Below are 24753 nucleotides of genomic sequence, written 5' to 3' on the forward strand. Positions count from 1 at the left end.
ATTCAGTGAATCGACTCATGGTGTTATTATAAACACCCTTAGATAGAAATCCGGCCGACAAGCTGTCCGACAGGAAGTCATCGGTGGACAAAGTTTTTTTTTCACTCCTCCACCTGCACAAAGGAACCATGGTTAGGATTAGCGTCTCAGCCACCCCACTGTGTGTTACAGTGTAAATGGGGTGACTTGGAGTTAATCTGGCTCTGGGACCTGGAGCAATTTAAAATAGAACAGCTGCAGGTTCCAGTATAAATAGGGCTGAAATTATCTCCCAAAGACCTTTTTGAGTGTAGTTATTACAACAGGAAGAGATCCAAAATGTAGCGCCCATTGTTATTGTGCTATAAACCCAATCTCAAACTGAATCGAGTAATCCATATAAATGTAGTCGGCGTATTGTGCAATAATGCTTCACTCTTTTTGATGGGACTGTTCATCTTTAAAGCAGCACAGAAAACAAATAATCCAAAAAAAACTAAAACATTTGTTTGATGTAGAATTAATCGGCTCTTTTTTTTGCAAGTGAATGATTTATTTTGTGCTATGAGAGAGGATAAGAATAAAACTATCTAAGGCCAATTTTATTATTACATTTAAAATGCAATTTTTAAGCCTAGTTTTAATTACCAAACATTGCTCATAATTTTTTCCATATGTTTCCTACCTTCTAAGGAATGAAACTTATCTTCAGAGAAATGAAATGCTGCAAACTGCTTAGCTGGTAGCCTTTGCTTTCAGCTAGTCACCTAAGCCTTATGCTTAATCAGATTGTTGTATACTTCATTACACATGAGAGCTGTATCCAGCTCATTTACAGAGCTGTAGCCCTGAGGTAAGATTCCTGGACCAAATCTGCTGTTCAGGTTAACCCACTAATTCCCAAATGCTGGCATATACTTTCTAACTATGGGCCACCATCCATTTACAGCATGGTTTTAGCATTGTGACAGATCTTGGGGTTGTGACATCAGAATATGCTGATTCAAAGCCACTCCTAGGGCTGCTCGCTCTTCTGTGCTATGAAGTCACAAGCATTTCCTTGTTCCCCCCCCATGTGGCATGCATATATTTAAAACCTCAAAACAATGATATATTTATGAAATTAGGATCATATGATTATCAGCGTTATCTGAAATAACGAACATGAGGCTATTGAGTAACAAGCTGCTTAATTTTCATTGAGCTAGCCACTTGCTAATTAGTCATGCGCCATAAATCAAGCCCCCAAGTCTCCCTCAGGTTTCTTAATTGAAAATTATTGTTTCTTAGCTCTATTGTTGAGTGTGCAGCAAGATAGATGCTGAATCCAGCACAAACAGTTTGAAACAGTCAGGACTTGATAGATCATTGCCCTGAAGGGCCTCGTAATGGTGGGTAAGCAGAGAGTTATCAGATTAAAGGCTTTTTTTCTTTCTAGAAACCATCATGAGTCAAAAAAAGTCACAGTGGTTTAGTAAAGTAACCTTGACTTTTTCCCTTCCTTTATTCTATGTTTTCCTTTGATATTTTGTATCTTAAGTTCTGTGAATTATTGATTATACATCTTCAAAACTTTTGTTTTTGCTACATAGGTTTATCTGAGTCCTTCTCACGGACACAACATGAATCTTTATTTTCATCAATTCCATTTGGTGGGGGCGATCTCAATCTTTTGCGAACCTTTGAACAATTTGAGCTGTTGTTTTAAATACGGTTTGGTCAGTTGTATTAATTTTCTTTTTGAAGGAGCTGTTTTTGACAACTAATCTGAGATAGAACAGATGGCCTCTGTGCGACCGCCCCCAGACATAAAATAATTTCTGACTGGGGTGGCAGCATTAACATTGCAAAATGAAAGGGTTTGTAGAAAGAGTACAATGGAAGGACACAATATTAACTATTATTAGTCAAACGTTCAGTCCCAATCATGCTTGTTTCTGACACGGTTTAGAAGGCCTTAGTGATGGATCGGTAAGAGGGGGAGGTGAGGGGTTCACTTTCTCGTTAATTGCTCAGTCTTGGCAATAATTTGCCACTGGGCCCTTCATCTTTCCTTCCTTGTTTCCTAGCGGTCCAGTTCTGATGACAGTTTCAGCAGGAAGTGGTGCGAAATGCTTCGTAAATTTCTGAAACGTGATCCCATGTCTCACGTGGAGGAGGGACCGTGGTATTTAAATTAGTTGGAAACAGCCTCAGTCAAATCTACGTATGCACAGATTTTCAGGATGTGCATGGGGGAGGAGGAATTAAAAGAGCCCCTCAGTTTCAGTTGGTCTCCTCTGATAAAGAATGTGTGAGAAGTAAGCCACAAATAAATTTTTTTTACTAGGTTTGGACTGCACAAAATGAACTTCAATTACTCTTAGCTGGATATGTAAAAGTGGGAAGAGAAGTACAAAAGCACTTCTTCATAGTTATTTTTCTCTCCCTCCATCATTGGAGTATAGGAACAGGAGTAGGCTATTTAGCCCCTTGATCTTGTTTCGCCATTCAATATGATCATAGCTGATTTGTGATCTCTCAGTTTTAGAATGATCTAGCATCAATTGCCTTTTGTGGAAGAGAGTTCCAAACTTGTACCAGCCTTTGTGTGTAGAAGTGTTCCCTGACTTCACTCCTGAAAGGTCTGGTTCTAATTTATAAATGATACCTCCTAGTCCAAGGCTCCCTAACCAGTGGGAACCCTGATCCTCCTTGTTGGGGTACAATTTCACTGGAACATAGTACCCTTGAGCATCTTACTTAAGTCACCATTACTCATGCAGGTATGTCAGCAGGATATTCAATCACACAGGGATCACCACTGAACACAACCCAGTCCTCATCAAATGGCCACTCGTGCGCTTTCCAGCAGGGCTAGTGATAAGGAGCAGGAGCTCTGACCCCTTTCTTTTCCTATCCGAGGGATGCTAATCATATTGTTCTTATAGCCAACTGAGATCAGCGATCTTAGCATGGACCAGAAATTGTACATGAGATTTCCCTGGTCAGTTTAGTTCAGCTTTACCTGGGTGAATTCAGTACACCACTATATGAGTTCCATATGAGCTCACTATATGAGCACGGTCAATGTCAGCCTCAAACTAAACTGGTTTATGAGACTGAACCAAATTAACCCATGCTTCCATGAGCCTACCTCCTTTTAAGAAAAGCAAAAACTATTTAAGATAAACCCAAATGAGCAACACAAAGTGAGGTAATCTACATCTCCAGTGGGCCAATTTCCAACTGGTTATGGCACCCCAATTGCTGCACAATCCGATGGGATGAAAGTTCAGGATCACAATGGGTTTCCAAGAAAGAAAGAAAATAAACTTGCATTTATATAGTGTTTTTCATGACCTCACGATATCCCAAAGTACTTTATTTACAAGCAATCAAGTACTTTTGAAGTATCTGTGATGTAGTAAACGTGCAGCCAATTTGCGCTTGATAAGGTTCCACAAATAGCAGTGAAATAATGACCAGATAATCTGTTTTAGTGATCTTGTTCATGACACCAAGGTGATTTCCTCCACTTTTCTTCAAAATAGTGCCATGGATCTATTAATGTCTCAGCTGAAAGACAGCGCCTCTGCCTCAGCACTGCACTGATGTGTCAGCTTGGATTATGTGCTGGAGTGGGAATTGAACCCATGACATTCTGACTCACAGGCAAGAGTTGCTACCACTGATTCAAAGCTAACAAGAATGCATGAAGCAGGTACAGTGGCAATCGAAGCCACAACAGTGTGAGAAAATGAGGATGATGAAGGGTAGGTTTGTCTGCCATTGACAATGAACACATGCACGGGGTAGGGGGAGGGGAGGGGAAAGGGGTGCAGAGGGGAGCTTGAGTTGTGGGGGGAGAGAATTCCAGTTGCGATCGTTACAGTCTTTTATGGAAAAATACTCCTTTCTGAACTATTTTAACATTCAGTCTGTTCCAGAAATCAATGTGGACTATCCTAATACAGTTTGAGCTGCACCCTGCACCGAAAGAGCAATAAATCAAATCAATCTCCAGTCCAACCACAAATTCTCTATTTAGCTATTTGCTTAATCATCAAACTTTTCTCTTCTGTTAAATAAAATTCCGCTGCTTCCCCGTATTCTGAAACACTGCTACCTGAAGAGGTATGTTAGTTTGGGATGGAGGATTTTTTTTCTGAAGTGTGACATTCTGGAAGAAATGTGTTTTAGTTTGTGGATAAATAAAATGGAGATAAACCATGGTGCCCTGTGGAGACATTATGCTTCTATTTTACTGCGCTGGGAGCTGGCTCATTGACAGTCACTTTTTCCCAGCCTACAGGCCACCAGCCTGCCACTGTTTTCTCTCCCCTCTCCACAGTATAATCTTAAGAAAGCCAGCCCTTATCCTAAACCTTATCCTATTTGTCTTACTTTATTGAAAAAAAATAAATCTATGCCTTCAGATTTTTGTGACAATATGCACATACGCTGAGGTCTCACATTAGAACTATATTTACATTTAATCAGTTTTAACTGCTGGGGGTGGGGGAAGTGTGGAGCAGAGGAAGAGAAAGTATAAGGATATGTGAACACTAGACATGAAGGAAGACTGTAACATCAATAATATAAGATGACTGCATTTTGTCACAATTAAGTAATATTATATGTTATTTTTCCTCCTTTGCTTGGATCTTAAACATCACAAAGGAATAATTTTCACACTATTTATTTTCCAATTGTAAAATGAAGTAGAATCTTACTACACTGCCATTAAGTTCTGCAATAGTGTGAAGGAAGTATTGATATTGCAGTAGAGAAAATGTTATGTGTTTTATTGTTCTGGTTTCTCACCTCCTTTCTTTTCATAATTCAGTGCCATACGCTGTGCCGATTGGTCTTAGCTAGGAGGCATCGGCTGCCTCTTCACTGCACTCCTGTGAATCAAACCATATTCCTGCTGTCTAGGCATTGGTAGATTTTTTTTTTGCTTTCAGATGCCAGTTTTGAACCTGTGAACTCTAGCAGAGGGGTGCGACTGTGAGAGGTTGTCATCTGATCAGCCTAAGATGGCCATTGGACTTTGTTTCGCTCTAACAGCTCGGTTCTCTGTCTAACAGTTGGTGGGAGATTAGGATGATCTAGGTGGATACGTAGGTTAAAGGTCAGGAGGTAGCTAGACTTGCTTTCAAAATGTGTGTGTGGCAAAGACTCACATTAAAATAGTGTCATAAAATCTGCCGCAATAACTTGTTTTATTTTAAAAAAGCATCCCTTTTAGTAAATATATTTTAGTTATGTTGCGAACCGAATGCATTATGGGAAGGGACTCAATCCACAGCAGGCTGCTGGCCAGCTTGTTCAGTCCTCAGGTGCTGTCACTCTCTGTTCTAGCCATATTAATTGCTGGATAAAGGCTGTAATCCCCTCCCTTTGAAGCACAAGACTGAGTTTTAGGCAGTACTTCAAAAGCAGCACACAACAGTGGAGGCACACTTCCTTGTAGCACTAAATCAACATGATTTACTATGTTTGCATTAGACAGAATTCATCTTGCATATTTGGCTCAGCGGTGGAAATGGCGGATCCGCACAGTCCCACTGGCTGGACCATGGTTGGCTGACATGTTTGGGGTATGACGAATCCGATATATGATTTCATCGAGCAAGGGATTACTGCCCTGGATTGCTTGCTTTAAAAATCATTAGCACAAAGCCCCTAAAAAGATCAGATTTTCCCCCTGAATCTTTCACAGCTCCTCGCCTTCATAATGTTAGAATTGTTCAGTGTCATTCGGAAAAAAAAAACTGCGGCTCAGCCCATTAATAACCGTGCACTATGACGGCTGTTGTCAGCGTTATGGCACATACCACATTCCAGCACGTGCTAAGAACACACTGAAAATAAACTGTAGCCACGGCAAGCTTCTTATATAAAAGAAACAAAAGATTGCATGTGAAATTTGAGGGCCAGGCTAAAGAAAATGCCAATGTTGCTTTATTAAGAGAAAGCTACCCGCTTTCAATACATATGAGGCCATTTTGTTTTTTTTTTAAATGTCCTCGTACTTATAAAATGAGATTGAGTAATATGTGCCCTTTTCAAGGGCCAGAGCTGAGGTATGCTCAATGCATTTCAGAATCCCCTCCACCATTTAAAATTATTGTTTATTTTAGGGTCAAGACTAGAGAGAGGGAAAGGGAGAGGGAAGCGCTTTCTCATCGAGGATTTGATACTCTTCCAAGTACTCTCTGTGCCCTGTTTGACAAAGATTAACAGTATTCCAGATCAAAAGGGAATCCTGCTGCACACTCTCTCCAGATTGTCATTCACTCCCATTATGTGGCGCTTGCACAAGATTTTCTTGTAATATAAACCATTGTTTCAATGGCAGTGATTTGACATAAAGACGAGGCCAGAAATACATCACAGTGCCCTCATCTTTTATTTTCAGTCAGGCTGGGGGTATCTTTGCTAGGTAGAAGTTGCCAATCATTATGTATATGCATTACAGGGTTATTTTTATGTCTGTTTTTTCAGGTGCTGAGCTACAAAAATATGCGTCAATCTTTGGTTAACAGAATTTTTAATCACTGTCTCTTTTAAGCCGTGCTCTATTTTCAAAAGATGTTTTTAACTGTAATAAAATTATTCTTGTTCTTCCGCGTAAACTTCCCAATTGAATCAGAACACCATGTCTTATTGCTGTTCCTTTCCTTTTGTCTAAACTAATTGCTGTTGTTATCTGAACATTTACTGTTGGAGTTTTAAAATAATAAAATAGCCAGTACAAAAAGATCACTTTGTCCAAAGTGTCACAACCAACTATTGCATTTAAAACCGAGCGAGGAGTATTAGAAATATAAGTACATATATTGAGAAACATGTTTTTTTCGGCAGCTTTGTCTGTTCCCCACTTTATGAATGACAGTGGGACTTCTATGATAAAAGCGAGAGTAGGGCAGGATTAAGAAGACCTTAGTTTAGTTCAAAACTGCCAATAATCCAAGATGATGTGACCCAAGACATACTCTTGAATCCTGTTTCTCAGCATTCACAGTTACTGATTCCCACCCCCCCACCCCAACCCCCCAAACCTCCACCACCCACCCCACCCACAAACAAAAAATAAGGGTCACATAACAGAAAATGTCTGCGTCTCCTAAGTTATTAAACAACACTAGAGTGGTTAAATCAAATTTTGGATTCTTTATGCTGCATTCCAAAAGGTCAGGCTTGCGACTGACATGTATCAGAGATACAGCTAAGATAATATTGTTCTCTGTGGCTCATGTCTGCAGGATATTTCCATGTAGGTGTTTTATGAAAATGATTTTATGGAATATTTGAAAAAAAAAGTCTCTTTTTTTTTTACCCATTCACCTTTTAGAATTATCCGAAGTATAATTGTTTCTTTGCTTGGATAGTTACAAAAAATCATCTACTGGGATGTTATGAATCTTTGCACAGATCTGTGTTTGAATTCCCTTCATACTCTTTAACTGGCTCATGTTGATTTTATGCTCAAATTGTACAAATTAATTTTTATACAAGGGATGACACCATGTGTAGAAATAGTTTTTTTTCCCCCTTTAAGAGGCTATAAAATTCAAATTTTAAGCATTGAGACGTAAAAATGAAAGATAATCAAAAATATTGGAGTCTTCACATGAACAATGGATATGTTACAACATTTGATTTATTAGAAGGGAAAGTGGTAACAAGCTAGAAACAAATTTAGAAATGGCAGATTATTCTGGGATTTGTTGGGAGATGATGAGATATTTGTTCTGTTCAAAGGGTAATAACTAATGAAAGCATTTTCCTGTTATTTTCAGCAACCGAAGAAATAACAAATTTGGTGCAAGGGAAGCTGTTTCATTACTACAGATAGTCAGAAATCTGGCAGCAAATAATTATTAGAATGGCACATTTAGGGAATTTTTTGTCAGAAAAACCTCTCATAGTTTGAAGCTTTACAGCTCAAATATTTCTCATTATAAGTGAATTCAACGTAATCATCCAACATTAGATGAAACAGAAGTGCCATGCGCTTTCAAATAATTTCCTGCAACTTTTTCCTCATAGTTCATTTATTCGTGGTACCGTTAGTAGACGTGAAACAAAAGAAGCATTTACGCTGAGTGATCAAAAAAGCTCTACAATAAGGAGATGTGTTCTTAAAACAAAAATATAAATTATATTCTTTACCAAGTTAGCTGAATTTGCTGGAGGGACGTCTGAATGCTGCTAGAGGTATGAATGACTATTTCTGAAATCCATGTTAAGTTGCTCTTTGTATTTATTACCTTTGATAAAGTTTGTGTGTTTAAGTGATTCAGTGCAGAGTTTCCGCGGCCTTTTAAACAGGTTTAACACCCACAAAATGATATTGCCTCGACTCTAGATACGAAACGGTACGAATGAGAACAAAAATAACAGACGGAACCACAGGGCAGTTCTGTGTTCAAAGTAATCACTAAATTCTCCTGCACAGTAGAAATGGAACAGTTGGGTGGACAAATTATTTTAACTCAGGACAATCGACGTGATAAATAAAACAATGTGATCCACAAGAGTATTGTATCCATTCTATTTCTGGAAAGCTTGGCCAATTTTTTTTTGCGTAAGAATTTTTTTTTCCTGTCAGTCAACATTAAGAATCCTGGTGTGACATCAAAAACTTATAAATAATGTGCGAACTTAACAAACATGTAGGGAGAAACGGTGATCGATGATCTCCTGTGAAACTTGAATGGGAAACTTTGGAAATTTTATAGATAATGTATAAATATTATATAAAATTGAGCCAAAAAGTAATTGAGTTTTTTTCAGGGTTTAACACTTTCTCATGATTTGGGTAACTCTTATGTTACATCTGAACCTTCTGCTTACGGCAGCCTGGCAACATAACTCCCTGGCACCTGCTATTTTCTATATTACAAGGCAGGTCAAGGTGTCTCTTGTTTGTAAACACTTTGATTGACTGTCCATTACAAACAAGGCGTTTGCACAAATAAGGCAACAAAGCAAGCCTAACAGGAAAGGCTATACATACAGACTGATAAATACTTGTACTCCTGCACTGCCTAATGCAAGAGCAACAGCGCCCTCTATTCTTTGGAAAGATAGTGCAGGTAAATCTGCATGGATTCCTGTGGCAAAATGGTTTATGTTCCTTGTAATTCAGTGACAGGGAAAAATACTTTTATTTTTATTATTGTATTTTGAATTTGGCTTTCAGTGCGTAAGTATTATTTTTCTGCAGTGCAACTTGCTGAGCTGCAGGGATGAGCTGTGAAAAGTATTTGACGAAGTCAGCAAACATCATGTAGTTCCAAAACGTATCCTATTATTCTGATTTGGATTTTACTTCGTGTGTAACTAGATATAAAGTAGGATACTAGGTCAAAACCCTCATCTCATTGTGGACCATTAAAAAAAAAATTTTGTGCAGAAAGCTGAATTATTTTACCTCAAGTTATATACAGATTTTTAAAAAAACCTTTATGTCTGCAAACATTCTGGATTTTCATGGCTTAATTGAAAATCTAAGGTCAAGATAATTTTGGAGCATTGTTAATGTATTTAAAGGAAACTAGTGAGCAGGATCTTTACTAAGCTTTAATTAATGAAGTATATGAAAAATCTTCTATTTTAATCAGGCACCTAGCATCGGAAAAACCTGAATAAAACAAATGAACTTAATTTTTTTACAAAGATGGATTCTAAGCAATTAAAAATGAACCAAGTTCTTGTTTGTTTCTTCCATTTATTGTGCTTTATTTAATTTAGGTCTGACTTGTGTTGCATGTGACATTTTAAAATCAATATTTTAAAAATGGTGTACTGAGTTGTTATTCAATCAGCTTTTTCTTTATTCATCCGGATCCATTAAAATAAAAACATAATGAACACAATCGTTATTATGAATGAATGAACACAGACTCTGTGTCCAATGTTCAGAAACTTATGGAGTAATTTAGTCATAGATGGAAATGGAAGAAAAAATGTATGGATGTAAATAAATATTTAGCTCAATGATAAGTGTTCTTACTATGCATTTTTCACAAATCGGAAATGATGCTAAATTAAGTCCTGACTGTACGCTTTACTCCACAGCCCCAATTTGACTTGTCAGACTACATATGGAATACTACTGTATATTTGAGAGGTAAGAAGAAGGGGAACATGTCATTGTTTTAAATAACACATTGAATCATCATGTTCATTTTTGAGAGCAAATCAGAAGCACTGAAGGGATGGTGCAAATAATTGTTTCATGTGATCTGTGGTTGTGGCTGCTGTAATCATCAGGGCTGATTTACAAATGTGGGCTGGAAGGCTCCTTGGCTTCCTGCAGGGTTATAGACTGTTACCTCTGCATTCACACTTATGCCCTTGTAATCACCATTTTAAACTGTGGCCCAGAACCTCCAATTCCCAGTCTCTTGATTGAGCTCCGCTTTCCTTGCTAACAAGGTGTTTGATTTTTTTTTAACTGGTAAAGCTGTAGGATTGTCAAGGCTCTGCTTATTAAAGAAATGTTCTCTTAATCTTGCTTCAATTTCCTACTAGCTCTTCAGTATCCAAGATGTCTTTTTTTCTTGAGATAAGGAGGATGGATTTAAAGATCAGGAACAATTTCAAACAGCATAATTCTTTTCTCTTTAAACATTGTATAGTAATAGTTTTTCGATTTCCCAGTTTTATAAAAGATAAACACATTTTGATAGTACCATGTTACTGTTCCAGATGACTCGAATGTGATGCTTGTATTTTCACTGTAATTAAATTGGAACAGGTTTGAAAACTTCAGCTGCAAATTATTTGGTACTAGCTTTTCTAAGTTAATGACTTATTTGGGCATTATATTAATTAATATTGATCATTTGTACTACATCAATGTTTCTATTTAGATTTTGATAAAGGCTAATGTTAAGTTTTGTTAATTCCTGTTCCTTGCACAAGCAATATAATGTCATATATTGTGGAGAATTTATTATATTCATCATATGGTTCATGGCATTATACAGCATACAATGTAAACTATTATATGCTATATCACAATACTGCACATTATATGGCAGTGTTCAGCTTTATATGACACACAACGTAGTGTATAATAAAGAATTTATTATACATATAATTGGATTACATGATATAGTTTGTATGCCTTCCAGAAGGTAAAAGAAAAACAATTGTTTAAAGACATGATGTGTGGTCAGCAGTGGAGTAACATAGTTCCCATCACAGCGTTGTATTCCACCTAATGGCCAAGAGTTTAACTCGCTCAAATCTCATCCACCTATGCAGAGTTAAAATTAAGTCCAATATGTTTTCCACAGAAGGTTAAAGAAACATTGTCAATAAAGTATCACAGTTAGGTTCTTATGGTTTTCTCCGGAACCATTTGATTAAATGGCTGCACAGTAACTTGCTGCCAGGCATCTAGTAATCTTTATAAAATAATAAGTAGTGCATTAGTAAGATTGGAATACAATAGAAACTTTTGACCTGGGTGGTTGTGTTCCCTTCTGGTTTGCAAAAATCCAGATCAGTTATAGGGAACACTATAGCTTGAAGTCTGACAGCTCAAAGCATCCTTAACAAAGCATTCAAGCAGATGCAAGCTGGAAATGTTTACACTGTGGTTTTTAATACTCACTTTCATACTTTTCTGCTTCTAATGATAACAGATTTAAGGCTTTTTTTTTGTTCAAAAATGTTCCGTTTTGAAATTGATTCCATTATGTTCCGCTGAAACTAATGGGTACATTGCATCCCACTTCCGTCAAGCTACAAGTATTGAAAAACCTCTCCTTCCATATGGATTGGCAGAGGTAGAATCCTCTGTATACTTCCTTATTAATGAACAGTGGAAAACTGCATATCTGTTTTCCACAAGGAAGTAGGTAGGTGCATTTGCCCATTAGCAATAACGTGGGATTATGTACATGGACAGGATTATTTTCTGACATTTTACAAAGGTCTGAAACAATGAGCACAGGAGGTTAAATGACAAGCCCCCAGGAAAACACTGACAAAATGGCTGCTTTATAATACAATATACAGTTCAAATAATAATAGAATATGCATTTTATAAATAAAATTGATACAAAGACACTTACAAATAATAAACTGTACAGTGCTGTAATTTCACTAAATCACCATTAAGATTTTGAAAGAGAAAATGAGTGAAAATAATAAAGAGGGCAGGCAATTTGATAGGTAAAGATGTGAAGGGGAAATTGTTTTCATAATTTTACTGCAAAGATGTGATCAGCGTTTTTCAGTTATAGGAAACTCGCAATTCCCTTTCCACATTCCTAGGAAGTGACTGTGGTAGAGCACGGTGAGTGAAGCAGGGCAGACAAAAAAGACTTTTTCCAGACTTTATAACATTTCCTAGACCCCTATCACCATGTTCTCTGTGGAGAAATGTATTCCTCCCTGTTTCCTCGCCACCTTTCACTTCCCAAGCCAGGATATATTCATACCCACCCCCCACTCCACCAGCAATTGATGGAAAATCAGTTGCCTTCCCTCTTCCACCCCATTGTGGGAATGCTGAAAATTAATTCTGTGGGATACACACTTCATGCAGTATTTGCTTGACTTTCCAAAGATGTAAAAAAAAAATTTCAATAAAAAGATGTAGGGCGGAATTTTAAGGCAGCGGGATTTTACATTCCCACCAAAGTCAATGGAGTTTAAAATGGCTTGCCGCATTTTAGGGGCCCATCCCCTCCGCGAGGGGGCTGTAAAATTCTGGCTGTGGCATGAGCTGATACTTTAAGGTTTCAGACAGCTCACTTGTCACAGCATTGGTTTGGTAGCACAGCATAATCTATATAAATTTTCTTAACACTCCATTTCTCAAGTTGCTGTAAAATAGTTCCTATTGCCTGAAAAATGCCAAGGGTAAGCATTTCTTTAATTCCTTTCATTAACTCGAGCACATTTATGCTGCTTAGCTCCCTTTAAAGGTTAATATTGTTGAGCCTTTTACATTTTTACACTTCACATACAATAACAATATTTTACGCATCCATTTAATTAGCATGACATCCTATGTGTGCTCCAGATTTATCTCTGGGCATCTGAGACACGTGAATATGTGAGACTGAGCTGTGCTGAACACTGGAAAAGCTATTTTCATTACAAAGGTTTAAGAAGGATTTTTTTTTTAAAGCTGGAGAAATTTCATAATATTGGCTAAAACTGTAGTTCAACTTGTGTAAAAAGCTTTGGATGCCTCTTTTTTACATCTGTTTTTTGTCACATCAACATCAGAAGCTGAAATGGAATTTGATTTTCACTTTTAAATGAAACTCTGAATCTAACCAAAAATGTCAGTGATGTGCACTGATCATCATACATTCACTGCATATATTTTTTTTTATCCCTGTTAGCCACTGTGAACAATATAAGTGCATACATATATTTTTACTCTATTTTTAACCTGTGCTAATTCAGAATGTTTCAGAAAATTGAAATAAAAAATAGACAGGGCATAAGCAGGGGCCTTGATTCACTTAAAATTTGCTGTTGTTTTGAAAGTTTGCAAGCCAAATAATCTCCTTGTAAGTTTACATGGAAAAGTCCGGATGTGCATGCTACATTCTACAGGGGTAGGATAACTGTATCTTCAAAGAAAAACCACAAGTTACATGTGTTGCTCTCTGGAAGGAAAAGAAGAAACGGGATTGGTGTATTAAGGCTAATCCTACCATCCTTATTACAGCCTTGGGCAGAATACACTGCAGCAGCTGCTAAGATTCCATTTTATTCAACCAGTTGCCGAATGTTTAACCCCAAAGTATTTAACTCTTTCAACTGTCTTCAAATCTTTTATAATTTAGCACAGCTATGATGAATTTTTAAACCAATGCAAAACTTACATGATATTGTACACATCAGTGTAAGTCATAATAGAGGAGCTGAAAACACTTAAGCGAAAGGTTTATACAATTTGGAGAGAGTAGAACATCACAGGATCCATACATTCTTTAAAACTCCTGATGACCACTCAGCTAGGTACACAACAATGGTCTTTGTGGCTTGGAGTTTTCTTAATTGAAGAAAGAGCATCGACATGCTATTGTCTTTTCAATTTTTAATATAATATCGGGAAATGTTTAATTCCAACTTATATTGAAGCAAACACTCATCACCTACTCCCAACTGCAAAACGTTAAAATTACCTCCCACAGTTTTCTCTTCTTCCTAAAATCTACCAGCTTTAAATTTCCAAGGTTGGTGTCACCCAATCACTACTATTTGAGTTTACCTCGTTCTGACTACTCTGTTCAAGTTTAGTGCTATTCTACATCATAGAGGTAATCCACTTATCTGAAAGTTGTGCATCCTTAGCTCAAGGATTTCCATTCATCAGTGGGATGCATAAATTCTGGTACCTGCTCATGGCAGGGTGATCAGTGTCACATATTATATCCCTGCCTACAGGTGAGAAACAAGTAGGAATGTGATAAAGATTACTGCAGTCAAGAACAGAGAATTTTGTATAATATATTCATTGTTGAAAGATAAGCTCTTATAATGCAGTTAAAAACAACAAATTGCAGTTAGGGAAGGAAGGAGATAAAGTAATAGCTAACATAGGGAATCAAGGGGAGTCATTGAAGAAGCACATTTTGAGAAGGATGGAGGAAGATGACAATGGGCAGCATGTAAATAGTTAAAAGGAGGTGACTAAGAATAGGTCCCTGAGGTATAATAGATGTAATTGGGAGAGACAGAAAATAAAGCTTGGATTAGGTCAGGTAAGGATAGAAATAGAATAAAGTGATGTCACATTAATGCCTAGCCTATGTGTTAGCTTCTATAAACTTAGAACCTCATTAAACTTTATAGTAGATTTATATATTTTAGATATTTCCTTTTCTGCACTGCCCAAGATAAAAAAAATAATGGTAGCCAGCAGTAACTTAGAATAACACTTAAGCAAGAATGTCAAGACTTTGGAGAGAGTGCAGAGGAGATTTAGCAGAACAGCAACAGGGGTGAGGGCTTCAGTTATGTGGAGGCACTAGAGAAGCTATGATCATATTCTTAGAACAGAGAAAGTTAAGGGGAGATTTGATAGAGGTGTTAAAAGTGATGTGGAATTTTGATGGAGTAAATGGTGATAAATTGTTTCCACTGGCAGAAGATTTGGTAATCAAAGAACACAAATGTAAGATAGATGGCAAAAGAATCAAGGGGGAGATGTGTTTTATCATCTGGAAAAGTAGTGGATCAGATTCACAAATAACGTTCAAAAGGGAATTGGATTGTAAAGGATAAATTTTGGGAAATGGGGGAGTGTGCTTAATTGTTCTCTCTTTCAATTGTGATTGGTCGAATCATCCTGTGTCCACGTTGCTAGTGGATGTGAATTTTGAATATGCGTTTTGGGTAAATGGGGAGGAACAATGGTGATGATTCAATCATACTGCAGGGGGATGAGAGGATGACAATAATAATTCGGATGACAGGATTTGAAGATATTTTTTCATCACTTAAGATACACAGATCAAAATAGTAAATAAGAGGCCACATTTATTCATGAGAGAATACTTCGAGGAAACATTTGCGATTTTAAATTTGAAAAAGCTAAATATTTGTAGACTTACCAGCATACCTCATTCATTATATTGATCCTGATTTTGCTTTGGAATTGCTGACTATTTGCTGTCTGGAAGCCAACATTTTGTGTAGAATCCTCTTGGGTGATGTAAAGTTCCATGCCAAGAATGACAAGAGCCACCAGTGATTCAGTATTGCCATCCATATTCTCATTAGCCACGGCCTCAGTCATGAGTGCACCAATGATGGTGAGTACCATCACCCCCTTGGGGGTAAGGACATGGAGCTGTCTATGTCCTCTGTCGGTTAGATATTGCCTGTGGTTGTGCACCAATTTCTCCTGCAAGGGGCAGAGGGAAATGTGTGAGTGAGTGTGATGTGATCAGTTTGGGTGATGTCATACAAGGAGGGAAATGATACCCAATTGGGAAAAATTTGGTGGTCCCCAAAAATGACGTAGAGATCATGTTGCCTGCTTGTTTACATGGTTGTAATTGTGCATCCAGCTCTAACCATGTTGTTGTGTGGCTACTTGCCCGAGCTTTTGTTTTTGTTTCGTTCCCTTCTCGTGCCTAGTGGCGTATGAGTCAGATAAAGAATGTGTTTATGTCTTTTTCCATAGTTAGTCATTTCTGGAATAGGCTGCTAGCCTGTCACGAGAGGCTATAGCTTGAGGGGCCCCACTCTGCGCCCAGCATGGCTGACCAGGAGACTCTCCCACTCTTAGCGCCTGACACAGGCATATTGGAAGGATTTACAGGTTCATAGTCAACATGTTTGGTTACATTATGAATGCACCTTCCGTGGCCATCAAGTACAGGATGGGACTCAAGCCAGAGCTCCTGGCTCAGAGGCAGGGACACTACCCACTGCGTTACAAAACCTACTATCATGCCTGAGCAGGGCATGCAAAATTGTGAGAGGCAAGCATGACTTCAAACTAGCCTGCGCCAGTTAAAGGGGAGGTTCATTTTGATTGAAGCAAGTGCTGGAAGTCATTCTAAAAGCAAGTTTGACTGGAAAAGACAGAAGAATGGCTCTAAGGTTCTCCAACGCAGCACTTGGGGGCCTTGATGCACGAAATGGATAGTGAGAGAGAGTTTGTGCATTCACAGGCGACAAGGAATCCCCCCAGGAATACATTGCAAAGGTAGTGGGAGCTGTAGCTGTCTCACTCCATACCAGCAAAGTAATCTTGAGGACCTATAATGCAGTACCGCAAGTAATTCATTGATCTTACATGAGGTCAATGGACAGGCACCTACTGCATGTCCTCGTGCCAAAAGAGGTAGAATTGGAGTGGACTGAGACCATGGCCCGTGGCAAGACTCATTGAAGATAATGTTATGTTCGTATCTAAGTATCCTTCTTACATCCCTTTGATCCTCATCGCACAATCTTTCTGATTGACAAGCTCAAAAGGTGTAACCATGCACTTCTTTCTTTCACCCACTTCCCCTCCCCTCAGCCCTACCCCTGTGCCTTTCTCCCAAGAACTGCTGTCTGACCGAGCAATTGCGATGACGGTGATATACCGTCACTCGACCTCACGCTCACAGCCGCCAGCTCAGATACTGACACTCCGGGGAGAATTTCCTCCCTGTCGTGTGGACTGGGTGGGATCAGGCGTGAGTGGGCATGCAGCTGATCACTGCCCACGATCGGCTGTGCGCTGCCGTTATACGTGGGCAGGCCAATTAAGGCCTGCCCAGCGTAATGTGCACCCGGAAGCGCTCGGCGCTCACTGTGCGGGCAGAGGGAGAGTCGGGGCCTGTGCTCTTTCACGCCCATGCATGTGAAAGAGCGCAGAAATCTCCCTGAGGCACGGAGCTGCCTCAGGGAGATTAATTTCATTCTCAAAAATGGAAAAAAAGAATTTTTAAAAATTGCTCAGACATGTCCCCTCATGTGACAGTGCCACATGAGCAGGGACATGTTTATGTATTCCAATAAAAATTTTTATTTAATTTATAAAGCCTTCATGAAACCTCATCCTGCCCGTGGATGAGGTTTGGTGAGAAATGCGAAGGCTGCCTGGGCTCTTCGCCTGCCCTCCTGGCAACCTTAAGGTTGGACGGGCAGCCCTGTTAATGATTTGAATTGGTTTTTAAGTGGCCTTAATAGGCCTTTGACAGTTCGGCGGGCGCGCAGCTGAGTCCAGCGCTCACCCGCCGAACTGAAGATCGGAATGACGTGTGGTGACGTCAGGACGCACGCCCGATGTCACCGCGCATCATTTTACACATCGGCGACTGGGGCCCACCCCCGCATGCGAGACCAGAAGATTCAGGCCTGTGTCTACTTTAGAGGGTAGCTTAGAGGCAGAATCTGCACACGGTGAGACAACGGACACAAGTGGCCTGTAGCCAGGCCAGAGGGAATGGTTAGTGCAGGTGCCAGATGTCCGGAGGGCAAGAGTACACATGGGGTCTCCTGCAGGGGATTCAGACGAGGACTTTGATGAGGCAGCTTACAAAAAAAAATGGCTGATGGGTAAGCACAATGAAATGCTTGGTGTATTGGCAGAAACCTCTCGAGGAACATGGAGGAGTCCAGCAACAACCTTGCACAGAGCTTGGAGCCCATCCTTTCCAGCAATGGAAATGATGGCCAACTCCATTAGCACACTTTTGGAGCCAGCCATACAGCATCTGATAGCTGATGTTTCAGCTTCCATTGCATTACAAGCAGAAGCCACCTAATATCTGAGTACTGCAGTGGAAGCGCCGACAGGAATCATGCAAGCTCAGTTAGTTGCCGTGCAAGCTCACTGCTGCCTTCCTGGTTGTGGACACCAGTATTCAAAGGACTACAGGATGTCACAGCAATCTGTCCTCCTCCAAAATACTGCTAGGATTGTGAAGTGTCACATTGGTGGATTGACAGTGGCATCATGGAGCACAAACCTGCTGTCCTGAATTTGCTGGTGACATAAAGATAGGGTAAGAAAGCAAGTTGTGAATAGGACATAAGGAGACTACAAAGGGATATGGATAGGTTAAGCGAGTGGGCAAAGATCTGGCAAATGGAGTACAATGTGGGAAAATGTAAAATTGTCAATTTTGGCAGGAAGAATACAAAAGAAGCATATTATCTAAATGGTGAGAGATTGCAGAGCTCTGAGATTCAGAGGGATCTGGGTGTCTTAGTGCACGAATTGCAAAAAGTTATTATGCAAATGCAGCAAGTAATTAGGAAAGTTAATAGAATGTTATCACTTATTGTGAGGGGAATTGAATTCTAAAGTAGAGAGGTTATGCTTCAGTTATACAGAACATACCTGGAGCACTGTGTAGATTATTGGTCTCCTTATTTAAGGAAGGATGTAAATGCGTTGGAAGCAGCTCAGAGGTTTACTAAACTAATACCTGGAATGGGAGGGTTGTCTTAAGAGGAAAAGTTGGACAGGCCAGGCTTGTATCCACTGGAAGCATAAGAGGTGACTTGATTGAAACATAAAAGGTCCTGAGCGGTCTTGACAGGGTAGGTGGAAAGGATGTTTCCTTTTGTGGGAGAATCTAAAACTAGTGGTCACTGTTTGCAAACAGGGCAAACTGCAAGGTCATCTCCAGTCTCCCTACTGAAAGTCTGCAGCCCTCTGCCAGTCATGCCGCAACCACTGGGTTAGCACTGCTTAGCAGCACCAGGACAGCCAAAGGCAGACCGTATGACCATAAGACATGGGAGCAGAAGTAACCATTCGGCCCAACGAGTCTGCTCCGCCATTCAATGAGATCATGGTTGATCTGATAATTCTCAACTCCACTTTCCTGCCTTTTCCCTATAACCCTTGATTTCCTTACTGATTAAAAATCTGTCTATCTCCGTCTTGAAAATACTTAACGACCCAGCTTCTACAGCCCTCTGCGGTAAAGATGATAGGTGCTAGGCACCAAGGAAATGCACAAGGGTGCTCAGTTGATTTTTTTTGTATTGGGTGGCTTGATTTCTAAAGTTACTTTGGAATATTTGTTTTTGTGGCTTTTATTTCAGCTTTGGTCAAGAGGACGCAGTGATGGTCACTAACAGAGGGATGGTAAGGTGTGTGACGCCATTACAATGAGGATTGTATTCCCTGGTTCCAAAGTTAGATGAGCCAAAGTTGGAGAGCCTGTCCAGAAAGGAGCTGTGTTGGTTGCCACCTCACTTCCTCCTTTTCGTCTTCCTTCTCATCAGCCACTCAACATTGGCTTACCTGTTGGCAAGGGCTTTGCTCTCATGATGGTGAGGTTGTGCAGGGTGCAGCAGACCACAGAGAATGCTGAGTAATGATGTGGAGGTTACTGCAGGGCTCCTCCGGAACGATACTGGCAGCAGGCGGGTTGCTTAAGCACTTGCTCGATCACAGTTTGTGTGTGAGCCTGGCTTTTGCTACGTGCATGCTGCCCACATGTGTGGGTTGTGATTTGGAGCCATGAGCCAAGTGCTCAGAGGATGGGCCTGGTTACCCAGTAGACTCCCTCTGGTTTTTCACGGTGGCTCCAATGCTGATACAGTGGACTGCTGCAGAATAAAGGCGCAATGACTGTGGCCAGGGTACCGGGCACTGGCCTGCATGATGTGCTTAGTATGGTCGCACACCAGCTGGACATGAGGGAGTGGAATCCCTTCCTGTAGCGGTACATCTCTGAATTTACATTGGCACCCTTAGAGCGATGTGTGTGTGATGCCTGCACTATGGAGCAGCTTCTATTCTAGTGCAGCTGCATGTACGCTCCATATACTTCACTCTGGCAAGAAAGAATGCAATGTATCCAGCTCTCCTTACACACAGAGCCTCAACCTTCTGTGCCATAAATGTTTCTGTGATTCCAGGTTGGAAATATCATCTGTTTTAGCCTGGATGGAGCCCGACACAAAATTATTCATGGCCACAGTCACCCTCATAGCCACTGGCAATGCTGTCCTCGCACTGTTCTAAGGCTGTAGGTATGCCTGTAATAGGTGGTAGCATCTCCTTCGTGAAATGGAAACATCATACACACTACACAAACACAAAAGCAAAATACTGCGGATGCTGGAAATCTGAAATACAAACGGAATATGCTGGGAATACTCAACAGGTCAGGCAGCCACTGTGGAGAGAGAAACCGAGTTAATGTTTCAGGTAGATGACCCTTCATCAGAACGGTAGATAAAAGGTCATCTACCTGAAAAGTAACATTGGGCTGGATTTTTATTCTGGCGTCCATACCCTGCACCCCATCAGCTTTTTAGATGCCCAATATGATTTTGAAAGAAAGGGCCAATAATTGGTCTGATGTTGAAATCTTTGTCCAGTTGGGGTGGTGGGTGAGGTGGGAGTTTCACTGAGTGGGCCCGGTTTAAAGGGGAAATGGCAGCCATTAGTACGGTGACTGGTCCATGCAGAAATGGAAGAGAGGAGAGCAGTGGGCCAAAACTAGGTTGGGCACCCATTCAAGGGCGACCCCAGATTTCTCCCCTGAGGTTCTTTTGGAGGCTTTGTCAGAAAGGAGAAGTGTTCTATTTCCAGTGAGCAGCAAGAGAAGTCCAGGCGGCCAGCAACCAGATAAAGCAGGAATGGTTGTAGGTGGCACGCAATGTGAGTAGCCACAGCATTTTGAGGAGGACGTAGATTCAGTGCCACAATCATTTCAATGACCTTCTAGGTAAGTGCAACATGACACCCAGATAAAACATCTGTTGTCACAGCATATGAGCTGAGCAGCCTGAGGGCACATAGTGCTTCTGAACATTGTGCGTCCAGGGGAATTACTGAGCTACTGAGTACTATTGTGGAGGATGCAACACTGAAGACTTTAATATCTCATGTGATTGTACTGCTGGAAGTGGTAGGGTAAGGCAGCATCATTCTAACTCTCTCTCTCTCTCTCTTGATCTTGCAGGAGAAGATTGCACAACACAAGAGAAGAGGCTCACTCAAGTGGTGGAGTGCCCCAGTTTGCTATTACTTCCACACTGGAAGCAGCCCCGAGGCATTGCATCAAGGAATGGATGACGGAGAGATGGGATTTGTCCAAGACATGACAAGAAATGATCTCAAAATCTCCTGGTGAGGTGGATGGAATGTACTCCTCCCTGGTCAATATCATACCAATATATCAACTGTAATGTCATGATACAGCACTGCAAAATCTGCTGACAAAGCGTAGTTCACATCTTATGTCTTATGCCTCCCACAGGGTCAGTTGTGGATGTGCAGTCTGTGGCTGTAAGAGGGATTTCATCAGCATCATCTACGGTGGATGTAGCACCAGAGCATGCGCCATCACCTCATTCAAGCGCAACTTCCACCAGCACAGATGCACTCACTTTGGTCCTCAAACAGCTTAGAGTGCGTGGCACTGGGTGAATCACATTTCACGACTGAGCTGGAGGAGGTGAAAAAGCTGGAGGCAGCTGTGGTCAATCCCCCTCGGAGGATGGAGCACAGACACAGCCATGCTCATCTGGGCCAAGATGCACTCGGGAGCCACACACTAGGTGGTTCTACCTGGAACAGCAGCATAAGAAGTATGCCCACATGCCAGAATTCCCTGAAGCAGTGCGGAGGCATGGGCTGAGAATGGAGGAGTCCATCAATCAACTGTGCTTTGCTATGTCTCAAGGTTTTGGGCACATGAGCTCCTCCATTGAGAGAGTAGTCAACCTCAAGGAGAGTCATATGTGGCATCACTGAGTGGATACAGCAGCAGTGTGCTGGCACACACAGAACGTATGCCACTTTCTGTAGTATGGACTGGCCAGTGACACTAATGGCACAAAGATGCCTAGAGTGGATGCCAGTAGCACCCCAGCTGGTCATTCCCTCTAATAATGTGCTTTGAAGGGACTAAGGCAGTCACAAATGAAGATGAGGATGCCATCCCTCATGTGGTACCATCATCACCATCCGCCTCTTTGGCCCACCTGACTGAGAAACCATCAGCACAGCAAGGCTCTGTGACAGAGGCTGCCTCTCCATTGATGCTGGTGCAGCAACCTGTGCAGTTACCCTCACTGGCACCTCCATAATAAGGATGATCATCATGGGCACCTCATATACCTATAGACACAAGTGAGCAAGCTGCTTCCACATTATACCCAACTACAGGGCGAGAACCCTGTAGTAGTGACTGCACAGGGCACCATATCATTATTTGCACTTTGCGGTTAACTTTGGTGACACTTTTTGTGGTTGTGCTAAGTGCTACAATGGATATGTAGTTTCCCAGACTTGTGTGTTTCCATTCTTTGATGGCAAAAAGGTGAAAGAGGGAAGAAATGGTGGAATGACGCAAAGGCCTGTGATCCGGGACAGTTTGGCCAGTGGCGACTTGTGTTCCAGCCAATGCTGGTAACAATTGAAGTATTGAGAGTTGTGTGCATTATGAATGTGTTCACTCACTTAGAGCTACCCAAATTTCTGCAATTACAGGACAAGACTGGAATCTTACAGGAAGCAAATACAGAGTTAGTATACAGTTCATGGGACAGATCAATAAGATCAGGGAGGCTCTTCTGCCTCTGCAGAGCTAACTATATGGAAGCACGTATTGGAGAAAGGTCTTCAAGATGAAAGGGCCTAATTCACCAATCTGCACTCAAGCTTTATGACCTGAGGCTGAGTCAAGAATCTGTCCACAATCTCGTGATACACATGTGGATACTGCTCTGGACGCCTAGAGATACTTGCCTGGTCCTAGCAGGGTCAGCTGTTTTCCTTGAGCTGGATCATTGATTTAAGCTTTTAAATGCAAGCACCCTACCAAGGGTGGAACCTTCCCCTCCCGCCATTGGCATGCGTCATGGCGGCTGGGGAGCAGACAATCCCGCAGGGGCATGAAAATCCGATTCGCGAGGATGGGACTTGACGATGGGAACTTGGGGTCCTGACCGTCATGGCAGAATAATGGCGTGTTGCGAATCCCACCACAGGCCATCAGGAAGCCCTTTTGTAACCCATTGACAGGACTCGAATTAACCCCTGACTGGAAATCCACCCCTCCCCCCGCTCCCCCCACCAAGCCAATTATCCCCCGACTCACCCACCCCACCCACCCCCACTTGCTGGCGTGACATAACATTGGTCTGGAAAACATCCGGAACAACGTGGCGTCCACTTGTCAGGACTTACCTGGCTGGAGGCCTGGGACTGCTCACGGAAGCAAGAAAAGATGGAGGACTCTGAAGCTGGCGGTTTCCCGAGCACCACGTGGTCCATCGATTAGGTCGGCCATCGCTCGGGTGTTCTCTCCAGCAGCACTCGCATCAATCGGGTGGACTCGACTAGAAGCTGTGACTTTGATCAGGTGGACCCGACTGCAGTGTGTGGCAGCGTGAGGCTGTGTGACGTGGCGAAGGCTTTCCTACTCTGAAGGCGAGAAGATGGGGAGGAGAGGGAAGAAAAGGTAGGGCAGGTGCGGAGGCCTTGAGGAGGGTGAGGAACGTTGGAGATCATAAGTGGGCGAAAGAATGAAAAGCAGTGGGGGCCTGTGGTGGGTGAGGTGTCTCATGAAGCAGGAGCGTGGGAGGGGCCATGGTGGGGTACGGGCAGTGGGGGGGCTTGGGGGGGAGGGTGGGTGGCAGGTGTGTGCAGGAATGTATGGGCATGGGGGGGCTGGTATGCAGGTGTGAACGGGCAGTTGTGGGGGAAAGAGGTTCAGAGGGAGGTTCTGTTCTGTCTACTGCTGAGTCTTGGGGGGGCAAACTGAGACAATTGGTGATATGTAGATTTGGTGAGGGTTAAAAGGGGCAGTGGGACCCTATAGGGTGGGACGGTGAGTGTCCTGTAATGGCAGGTGAATGGGGCACTGAGGACTGTTAGAGGGCAGACAGAAATAAACATGGATTTCAGGGAGCCTGCAGGAAAAGGCAGGGGGTGGGGGAACCTTAACATTTACTAGGTTGGGCTCCTCGGGAAGGGCGGGGATGGTAACGTTAACCTGCACCAGACGAAGGATGATGGTGGGGAAGGGGTGGGGGAGTTCTAGGATAACTATGGGGAGGTCAAAGGTAACACCAAGAGGGTCAATGGTTTTGGGGGGGGAGGGTGTGGGTACCAGGGGGAGGGTGGCTGTGGAACCATGGCTGCTCACAACTATCCAGTGCCTTGTGGTGGAGATGTTGTGATACTGGATGGGAGTTGGGTCATCGGGTGGGCGGAGCTGCGGGTCAGCTCAACTGGACAACTGAAGGATAGTAAATGGAGTTGAGGTACAGATCAGCAATTACCTAATTGAAGAGTGGATCAAGGGGCTGAATGGCCCA

The 24753-nt window shown here is 41.7% G+C and overlaps 1 long non-coding RNA gene across 2 annotated transcripts in view; it reads left to right on the forward strand.

Annotated features, from left to right (window-relative positions):
* LOC144694228 (uncharacterized) overlaps window positions 1-12549 on the forward strand; it is a 66474-nt gene extending 53925 nt beyond the window's left edge. The window contains exons 1-3 of one of the 2 annotated variants that reach the window (XR_013579693.1): window positions 5453-5564; window positions 10054-10105; window positions 10510-12549. This is a non-coding gene — a long non-coding RNA (uncharacterized LOC144694228). Of the gene's footprint in view, window positions 1-5452; window positions 5565-10053; window positions 10106-10509 lie in introns of those variants that run through there. The other variant, XR_013579692.1, reaches the window with a different exon arrangement.
* The last annotated feature ends 12204 nt before the right edge of the window (window positions 12550-24753 follow it).

Source organism: Cetorhinus maximus, chromosome 19 (genome assembly GCF_964194155.1).
Source record: "Cetorhinus maximus chromosome 19, sCetMax3.hap1.1, whole genome shotgun sequence".
In the NCBI taxonomy this organism is placed as follows: Eukaryota; Metazoa; Chordata; class Chondrichthyes; order Lamniformes; family Cetorhinidae; genus Cetorhinus; species Cetorhinus maximus.